We start from the raw sequence: 10,004 nt of genomic DNA, 5'->3' as shown, positions 1-10,004 counted from the left end.
TAACTAGCAAAGACATTAGCTAGCCAATATGATAAAGAAATAAATGATTATTTTGTTTATTTCTTTTGCACATTTATTTGAACATTTCCATCGATTGTACAAGCACTTGGAAACTGTCCAATCCCTAGTTCATCTGGCATTTTACCGGTCTGGCGCCGGTCTGTGTCTTCTAGCATATAATGCCAGCGAACTCTTGTTTTTTTATGTCCACATTCAAGGGTCCCTTTTTGAACCTGCGAGAAGCATTCTTTCAATGTAACAGATTTACTCCGGGGAAAGGCAGCATGACATTAAGAGTAGCTCAAGCTTTCAGCACCCATATCGGACTGCGTGTATGCAGACACCGCTCAGAATCCCCTGGAAGATTCTCCCTCAATTCCGTTGTGCAGTGCTTTACCTCTTTCAAAAGGCTTCACTTTCCTAGTCACATTCCAAGGCTCATCGAACCCGGGCTGTTTCCTCCAGCGGTATAGTATTGCAGTGAGACAGCACGATGCCTGCAAGACTATGTCACGCTAAACGCCACAGATTGTGTTTGTCCGTTCGTGTCAGTCCTCCTGCAGCCACGGGAAGTGGGACACAAACATGCTGCAATGCTTTCAAGACGTTAGGATTTGTTTGTGCAACATCCGAGAAGAGTACTTGTGGCTTGAATGTGAACTGTACGTGCCCGCCCCCTTTCCTCTGTAGTGCATGAGTTCCTCCCGGCATGCCCTTCGTCATTGTTCTGTCATCTTGTATTTAAAGGGTTGTATTTCTGCTGCTGAAAATAAGCAACGGTTTTCTCACAACGCCCTTTGTTCCCGACGGAGCCCTTGTCTGTCATGAAATTCTTCAAAACCTCAAGCTAGAAGAAGAAGACGACAAATATGAAGCGTTACAGCAACAACATGCCATGAGACGATTGATAACGATTTCCATAGGATCCCCGCGGTTGCCTGGCAACCGTCAGCTTTGCGCATTGGCAGTATCGTAGCCTGTGAGGTTTAGCCGAGGCGCGATTATTGCTAGTTGAAAACTTTTCCCAATACCCCGCTTCCGCCGGTTTGCAATACAATCGGTGAAAGCAATTTTTGACAGTCTCGTCAGAGCGTGACATAGTCTTGCAGGCATCGTGCTGTCTAACTGCAATACTATACCGCTGGAGGAAACAGCCCGGGTTCAATGAGCCTTGGAATCTGACTAGGAAAGTGAAGCCTTTTGAAAGAGGTAATGTCGACGCTTTTTTAACAGAGCACCAAAAAAGCGTCTTTTTTGAAGGCCTGGGTACTGAGCATTGATGGTTCAGTGGTAGAATTCTCGCTTCCCACGTGGGAGGCTCTGGTTCGATTCCCAGCCAAAACAGTGGCTTTTGCAGCGAGCGGCTCCATCACTTGCATCCCCTTGCAACTCGCAACTGAAAACCCACTGAAGCTAAGCATTTGTTAGCCAGGTCAGTACCCGGATGAGGGTGAGCTACAGGGAAAAACAAAGTTTCCAGCTGGAAGCGGTGTTAATGGTTCCGGCGGGGGGGCGCTCACCCTGAGGTCTGTGCGGGTCCCAATGCCCCAGCATAGTGACGGAGACGCTGTGTTGTAAAAGGGCGCTGTCTCTTGGATGAGATGTAAAACCGAGGTCACAGCGCTCTGTGGTCATTAAAAATGACCACCAAAACCTTTGACAAATGCTCTTGGTAATTGATGGTCTTCAATAATGCTTCTCCTTTAGGTACATTTTAAATCAGCTGAAAAATGCTGTGAAATGGGGGGTCACTTCACGCCAGTGTAGGATTTGGGTTACAAGAACCATGAAACTGCACGAGAAAGCCCGTACACTGAATTACACGGCTTTCTATTCAAAGGAGGGCAAAAGAAATTCCCTGAGTTCGATTTTTTGCAGCACAGAGAGGATTGCTGTCGTGAGGCTGGTTAGCTCAGTTGGTTAGAGCGTGGTGCTAATAACGCCAAGGTTGTGGGTTCGATCTCCGTACAGGCCAGGTCCCTTTCTCCTCTCTTACAAAAGCTGTTAGGTTCCTTTCCGTGGTGAGATGGGTTGTCATGCAACCCTACCACATAGTGCCGACAGACAATTAAATGACAAAAAAGAAGAGAGTTAAAGCAGCTGGAAAGGTTTTCTTACAACTTTTGAGCTGACACAGTTTTGGAAAATGTTTTTTTCACGCTGCACTGTACCACATAGGCAGCCAAGAGTCTCCAAAACAAAACAGAATTGACAGTCATATAATGTCCATTAACCCCGGTTTTAAACACAGCATCATGTCTGCCATCATAAGAATATGAGTCCAATATTTTAGAATATAGTCAGAATGTCTTCTAACCTTACCTGTGGTGTCTTTAATCCCTATTGCTCAATGCATAGTGTACGTACTGCATACATGTGTCTTGAGAATGAGGAATGGGCCCCTGAGAGAAATTATACGTTCTGGATGAGGTCAAAGGTGCTGGAACACTGTATTTAGGATGTTTGCAGTGATTGTGTCTCCTGCTTCAACGCAGTGATATATAGATGTGCTCCTGTAATTTATTGGTACATGCCCAGGGCAGTAAGTAGTCTGAGGATTTATTTCCAGACGGCATAGAGCAGTGAAGCAGTGAAGTAGTGCAACACACTGGATCATTATATTATTAGAATCTATTCTACTTAAATTATTACATTATACACAACTTGAGTTCATTTTAAAAATTAAAAGGTAATGAAAGGAATGCATATTCATGAGGAAGATAATACCGATATGCATGTGATAATCTTCCTTTTATCATGTAAATCATGTTCATCATTACATGATGGGAGCTAAAACAGAAGTTGAGAGAGAGCAAGGACGCCTACAGGAGGAAGGTATAGGACAAGCTGCAAAGGAAAAGCTACAACCCACGACAGCTACTCACCCACCCATCCCACACAGCTATCACTCTCCAACACCTCCGCCATTAACACCTCCAGCACTGAAAGTGCTATGTGCACCATCCACCAGGCCAGGCTGACCAGGCCAGTGCAATACACTGGATCTTTATATTATTAGAATCTATTCTACTTAAATTATTACATTATACACAATTTGAGTTCATTTTAAAAAGTAAAAGGTAATGAAAGGAATGCATTTTCATAAGAAAGATAATACCGATATGCATGTGATAATCTTCCTTATATTATGTAGTGCGTCATTTGGACACTTTGTGGGCTTGAAATACAAAGAAAATCATGTTCTATGGTACAAGATAAATACAAAACGTAAGCTTTTATTTTAATTAGATTTGTTTATAAAGCATAAGCAATCATTTATTACATTAATATATGTGAAAATAACATTTTAGCATCATATTATACATACAGGTCTCTAGCTTCAACACAGTGCTATATATATATATGCTCAGTGATTTATTGGTACATGCCCAGGGCAACAATCAGAATGAGGATTGATTTCCAGACGGGCTACAGGTAGTGTTGTGAAATACTTCAACACACTGGATCGCAGATTTAGACCCCCTGCACTCTTACTCCTTAAAAACCAAAGAAATGAAGATATGTAGCAATCACATTGTAACAGGGGTGACAGTGACTTAATGCTTATACTAGTGGACTTCTGGTACCTTTAAGGTACGGTGTTCCCTGAAGGGCTCTCAAACCCCGCATTTCAGATGCCTAGCTGATGTGTTACACCTCAGAATCACTTTTAAACCTTACCTCTGGTATCTTTAATCCCTATTGCTCAACGCGAAAACTTTACCTGTGGTGTCTTTAATCCCTATTGCTCAATGCATGGTGAAAGTATTGCATAAATGTGTCGGAAAATGAGCAATGGGCACCTGAGAGACTCATTTGCCTGTTTCACAAATGATCATATTTGACTAGAGATTCTGTTTGGGATTCAGTTGTGCATTCTGACAGCAATCCCTTTCAAAAAAGGATACATTCTGGATGAGGTCAAAGGTGCAGGAACACTGTATTTAGGATGTGTTTGCAGTTATTCTGTGTCTCTAGCTTCAACACAGTTATATATATATATATGCTCACTGATTTTATGGTACATGCCCAGGGCAATAATCATTATGAGGATTTATTTCCAGATGTGCTAGGGGTAGTGTTGTGAAATACTTCAACACACTGGATCGCAGGTTTAAACTCCCTGCACTCTTACTCCTTAAAAACCAACAAATGCAGATATGTAGCAATCATATTGTAGCAGAGTGCATCGTTTCCGGCATAGTATGGCAGGGTGTTTTCCGAGTTATTGCACGGATTGGGCACGCCCGCAAGCCAAGAGCCGCAAGCGATGAGCCCGGAGCTGAACGGGCCCCACTGGCTCGTTTGTAAGGCCAGGTGCATTGCCAACCACGATCGGCAGGGCAGAGGCCTTGAAAGCAGCCTGGGCTCCTGCAGCTGTGCAGCCACGCACTCTGGTTTCTCTTCATTTCGTACAAATCTTTCGCCTTTTGCTAAAGATTTCCGTAGAGAGGAGCATGAATGAGTTCCGTGCAATTTTTGTGCTTCCCTGCCTTCGGGTGGTTGCAGCTGGGCTGGTCAAAGAGAGAAAACAAAACCGCTCACAATCACTCTTGTTATGGCGATTGTGGTTGTCTGCTCTGCGAGTCCTCGGTCTCTGCCCGTCTGATTGCCGCTCTCTTCTTTGGGGGGCGGGAAGTGTCCGGCCGCAGGGGATCTTGGGACCTCGCTTTGCAAAGCGGCTTCCCAGAGTGCGTCGTTTCCGGCACAGTGTGGCCGGGTGTTTTCCGAGTTATCGCACGGATTGGGCACGCCCGCAAGCCGAGAGCCGCAGGCGATGAGCCCGGAGCTGAACGGACCCCACTGGCTCGTTTGTAAGGCCAGGTGCATTGCCAACCACGACCGGCAGGGCAGAGGCCTTGAAGGTGGCCTGGGCTCCTGAAGCTGTGCAGCCACGCACTCTGGTTTCTATTCATTTCATACAAATCTTTTGCCTTTTACTAAAGATTTCCGTGGAGAGGAGCATGAATGAGTTCCATGCAATTTTTCTGCTTCCCTGCTTTCGGGTGGGGCGCAGCTGGGCTGGTCAAAGAGAGAAAACAAAACCGCTCACAATCGCTCTTGTTATGGCGATTGTGGTTGTCTGCTCTGCGAGTCCTCGGTCTCCGCCTGTCTGATTGGCGCTCTTTTCTTTGGGGGGCGGGAAGTGTCTGCCCCCACTGCCCCTTTCAAGTTTGCTAAAGACCACGTGGATGTTCCAGAGCAACTCCTGGAACAATGTTCTGTGGACAGACGTGACAAAAGCTGAACTTGTTGGTAAATGTGCACAGCGTTATGTTTGGAGATAACAAAACACTGCATACCAACTCCAAAACCTCATCCCACCTGGGAAGCATGGCGGAGGCTGTACGGCTTGCAATCATCTAGGATCACCCAGGATCTCCTGTTTATTAGGCATAATAAACAGGGCCACTGAACTCCACACTGGCCACTGAACCACAGCAGTGGCTTGCTGGCTTGACATCTCCCAAGAAAAATGTTGAAATCGCATGTGGAACAGGAAAATGACCCTCGAGTACGAGGGAAAAAAAAGAAAAAGATCATCTGGAGCGTGCCAACCCATGTCCGGAGCGTGCCAACCCATGTCCGGACAGCCCAGTTTCCTCGACGAGGTGGCCGAGTGGTTAAGGCGATGGACTGCTAATCCATTGTGCTCTGCACGCGTGGGTTCGAATCCCATCCTCGTTGCTCTGGTACTAGAGCCGTACATTTTCTAGCGGTGGCTGAACATGGTATAGTAGGCTAACGTTGGCTCTGGGTTGAGACCGCGTTTTCACTTATTTGCAACGCAAACGGAGAAAGCGATTTTTGACAGTCTCTCAGAATCACAGTTTGTCATTCCTCTAGACGTTTATACAGTAGAAGCCTGCTTCGTGGCTTAAATCCAAGCTAAGGAAACGGGTTAGAGGTCTGATGCAGAACTGCAAATTCAATGAACGGGAACACTACAGTACATTGCACTGTATGTGTGAGGAAAGCTGCCCCCTTCTGTCCCTTGTCGACCGAACAGAGGACTGTAAAGGATACCGCCAAGGATGCTGGTTGAAATCCAGCTCCAAAGAAGCCCCTTTGGGTGTTATGTCATCAAAAAGTAAGAACAGCGAATCTCCCTTTGATCAAAAGCGCAACAGAACTGTTTTCCGTGGAGCGGGTTTCAGACCCGTAGACCTGTTTTATTTGTAAGGCAGGGCGCATTCCCAAGCGCGAATCTCCTGTTTTAGAAATGCTTTAATGGGCGTGAAGTGAAAATAAGAAATGGGCTCCAGATGCACATGGAAGCAATCAAGTGTTTCATCCGAGCTGTTTCAAAGACTGCTCAAGAGCTTTCCTTTCACAGAGGCGCAACGATTAATGATGGGGGTGCACCCTTCAATGCGCCTTAGGACTCTAGGGAGTGATTGAGACGATTCATAGCGTGTGCTCATTTCCCTCTATTCCCCGTGTTGCAGTGGTAGGATGACGTAAATTACTGCTTCGACACGTAATGGCATTATAATCAAGTGCAGGAGCTGAGGGCTTTAGTTTTGTTTCGTTTTCCATGGCGTTCGTAAGCGCGCAAATCAAAGGCAATTCCTGCGTCTAACAGGAATGATTGAGACAATTCGTAGCGTGTGCTCATTTCCCTCTATTCCCTGTGTTGCAGTGGTAGGATGACGTAAATTCCTGCTTCGACACGTAACGGCATTATAATCAAGTGCAGGAGCTGAGGCCTTTTGTTTTGTTTCGTTTTCCATGGCGTTTGTAAGCACGCAAATCAAAGGCAATTCCTGCGTCTAACAGGAATGTAAATGCTTTTGAAAGTGCAGTGTGGTGCAGCTTGTAAAATCCTTATCCACATTTGTGGTTTGTTGCTGTTTGTTCTGTCTGCCAAAGCTGCATTTTGACATCCGGACGGGGAGACTTTATCATTTGAACGTGAAGCCAGCCTTAAACCCTCTGAGGCGTGTCTATCTGCCGGCACGTATTTTGTCAAAGGTATTTATTTTTTTTAACGGAGAGCGACTTTGAAAAGGTTTCCGCAGCCACGTCGCACTCCGTGTTAGATTAAAGGAGGAATGCGGCGAGGGTGAACTCGCTGTAGTCGTGGCCGAGTGGTTAAGGCGATGGACTCGAAATCCGTTGGGGACTCCCCGCGCAGGTTCGAATCCTGCCGACTACGGCGTCTGCCGCATGTCTCCTTGTGCCTGCGCGGCAAAGGCGAAGTGCTGTTTCTCCTTTCCTGGTACTATAAAAACGCTAAATCGCTTGGCCCTGCTGCCATGGAAATGAGTTCTTCAGATAACCACACATCTTGCGTTCGCACCTCTGGTGTTCTACTTATGCCTTTGAAAACCTAATGAATAAAACTGAAAGAACCGACACAATATGTAGGTGCTCGTAAAGCACGCATTAAAGAACTGTTAACAGCAAGGGTTTCAGTGGGTTAACTGAGGAGAAGGCATGATCGCTAATTGTTGACTTTTTATTTGGTGTTAGAAACACTCTTACTGTGCATGACGTGCAACAAATGTAGCCACAGAAATTGCATCACGCTTTCATGTATGCTATTGCAGACACCAACGTTGCCTAGATAGAAAACCGAAATAGCCGTGGGTTCGCTTGCTGGTCTGAAGGATCTCTCTTCGAATCTCTATCATTTGTCAATTGAAGTAAAAGGTGCTGCAATCTGATACGTTCAGAATCAAACCCGCAGCTGTTGTTCGACTTTATTTCTTGACTAATTACAACCTTTTACTGTCAAGTTTATTGGTACAACTTGAGCTCTCAGCACCGTACTGAGCCCAGGTGTTTTTCTAAAGCTGTCAGGTGCAGTTCATTTACATGAAGGAAATCTCTTACTGGGTACGATTACAATGCAGTAAGTAGCACAGGCTACTTAGGGAGTAGGCTGATGTGTTTAAAAACAACCAGCGCCAGGCAGGAGTCAAACCTCCAAACTCCTAATCCATAGTCAGACACATTATCCATTGCACCACTGGCCCTGGTGTGACACTGCAGGACTGTAACCCAGTGAGCTTAGCACTGCAACTAGTAAAATATTACCCCCGGTCCATTCTTTTCCAAAAGTGAGAAACACCTGTTTTCTACATTTTGTCTGTTTTAAAACCATATCTCTTTAAACCAAACCAAGAGTTTGTCTTTTGCACTGATATTCTGATTCATTTCGATTTCAAAGAAAAAAAAAAACATTACCTTCCAAAGCATCATAAAATTGTCCCTTCCTCCAGACTCTACTTCTCTCTTGTAGTAGTACAGCAGACCTTTCCAGGTGAGCAGATCACAGAGTCCGAAATGAGCTTCCTCCATCAAGCAAAGTACCTGAACATGACTCTGTCATCATAAAAGCGCCCCTGTAATAAAGAAATTCAATCCGAAATCAAGAGGGCAGTTGCCTACTGAAATACAAGAAGTCATAAATTTTAACCTAGCAACACATTAAAGGCTGCATCTATACAAGTACGATTCTAGAAATGCTCACCAGATTACGTTTTAAGAAAGAACAGCGCCTCAGGTTCCGCCGAGATCTTAACTCGGATGGCAGGATTCAGAGTCTGGAGTGTGGAATGATGGCGCACGGAGGGTCCACATACTGTGGATCCCTCAGTGATCTTCCGCGTGTTCAAACCGCCAGCGTGTGACTCCCCTATCCCCCTGACCTCATTGCTCTGCTCTCGCCTCTGTGCAGCTGAGCCCGACTCATGGTAAAGTGGAAAAAAATATGCCCTCAACGTGAGATTTACTCTGGAGTGAGGATAGTTGTTACCTTCTTATCGTTGAAACGGATGTATGTGATGTGGCGACTAGGTTCTTCTCCATTAGCAGGCTTAAGGTTAAAGAAAAAAACATTGCTGACTTCTTTTTTTTTTTGCCAGCCGCGAGCGCTGATTAGCGAGGTTTGTATTTCATGTTTTGCAAGTTGCATCCATTTTAAGAAAAACAAGTCGTTCAAGACAGGAAATGAATACTTGCAATTAATTAAGTCTAGACGTATGAGGTTGTCCATAATGACCAGTTCTGTTCGAGAACACAGAACAAAAAAAGGCACCGCTGGGATTCGGACCCAGGATTTTCTGTTTACTAGACAGGCGCTTTAACCAACTAAGCCACGGCGCCCCGGGAGTGCTGTCCTTTTGCAGCCACTTGGACACACCACTCAGACACATCTGCATTCGGTGTGTGCTCCGCCTGCTCGCTGAGCAAGTTGCCATCTTTACATACAATAGCAACATCGACACCAAGAGAAAGGATGACAAATGGCTTTTATCTGGAACTTTTCATGTCCAAGGAGCTCAATGTGCTTTCTGTGTACAACAGGGCCACTGAACTCCACACTGGCCACTGAACCACAGCAGTGGCTTGCTGGCTTGACATCTCCCAAGGAAAATGTTGAAATCGCATGTGGAACAGGAAAATGACCCTCGAGTATGAGGGAAAAAAAAGAAAAAGATCAACTGGAGTGCGCCAACCCATGTCAGGACAGCCCAGTTTCCTAGAAGAGGTGGCCGAGTGGTTACTGTATGCTGAGTCTAAAGACAGTTTCACCCATTTTCTGATTGCTCGGTTCTGTACCAGTGCAGACATGTCAAACAGTGAATGGCTGTACCTCTATTGTATCCGTGCTCAATGAATGAAATCGGTAACAAATGAATATATGTCTAGTTATACGAAAAACGAGTGGTTTATCGACTCATCTTCATTTGCAGATTTAGAGGCAGCCTCGATATTCGTTTTACAGACGGGTTTTTTTTTTTAATATGGGTCACACACATGCCACAGCAACAAAACATCTCTAGAGATGAGGCTATAGATCACCTTTCCATCCTGCAGGTTTTCCTCCCAAAGCCTACGGCACCAACGGCGACCCCTGCTGGCCGGGAGAGCAAAAGCTTACAGCACCTGGTATTCCCAGGCAGACTCCCATCCAAGTACTAACCAGGCCCGACGCTACTTAGCTTCCAAGATCAGACGAGATCGGGCGTGTTCAGGGTGGTGTGGCCGTAAGC

General features: G+C 45.5%; 7 non-coding genes across 7 annotated transcripts; 5 read left to right on the top strand and 2 right to left on the bottom strand.

The window, feature by feature from the left end:
* The first annotated feature begins 950 nt into the window (after positions 1-950).
* LOC138227118 (U4 spliceosomal RNA) lies at positions 951-1,092 on the top strand. The gene has a single exon (XR_011184840.1). It is a non-coding gene; the product is annotated as a U4 spliceosomal RNA (small nuclear RNA).
* A 3,297-nt stretch (positions 1,093-4,389) lies between these two features.
* LOC138227123 (U5 spliceosomal RNA) lies at positions 4,390-4,503 on the top strand. The gene has a single exon (XR_011184844.1). It is a non-coding gene; the product is annotated as a U5 spliceosomal RNA (small nuclear RNA).
* Positions 4,504-4,896: 393 nt separating this feature from the next.
* LOC138227122 (U5 spliceosomal RNA) lies at positions 4,897-5,010 on the top strand. Its single transcript, XR_011184843.1, has one exon. It is a non-coding gene; the product is annotated as a U5 spliceosomal RNA (small nuclear RNA).
* A 596-nt stretch (positions 5,011-5,606) lies between these two features.
* Positions 5,607-5,688, top strand: trnas-gcu (transfer RNA serine (anticodon GCU)). Its single transcript has one exon. It is a non-coding gene; the product is annotated as a tRNA-Ser (tRNA).
* A 1,389-nt stretch (positions 5,689-7,077) lies between these two features.
* Positions 7,078-7,159, top strand: trnas-cga (transfer RNA serine (anticodon CGA)). The gene has a single exon. It is a non-coding gene; the product is annotated as a tRNA-Ser (tRNA).
* A 1,881-nt stretch (positions 7,160-9,040) lies between these two features.
* On the bottom strand, positions 9,041-9,114 carry trnat-agu (transfer RNA threonine (anticodon AGU)). Its single transcript has one exon. It is a non-coding gene; the product is annotated as a tRNA-Thr (tRNA).
* Positions 9,115-9,885: 771 nt separating this feature from the next.
* Positions 9,886-10,004, bottom strand: LOC138227126 (5S ribosomal RNA). The gene has a single exon (XR_011184847.1). It is a non-coding gene; the product is annotated as a 5S ribosomal RNA (ribosomal RNA).

This window comes from Lepisosteus oculatus, unplaced genomic scaffold, assembly GCF_040954835.1.
Source record: "Lepisosteus oculatus isolate fLepOcu1 unplaced genomic scaffold, fLepOcu1.hap2 HAP2_SCAFFOLD_239, whole genome shotgun sequence".
Taxonomy (NCBI): Eukaryota; Metazoa; Chordata; class Actinopteri; order Semionotiformes; family Lepisosteidae; genus Lepisosteus; species Lepisosteus oculatus.
Note: the sequence above shows the minus strand (reverse complement) of the source record. Positions and strands in the feature narration are given on the sequence as shown.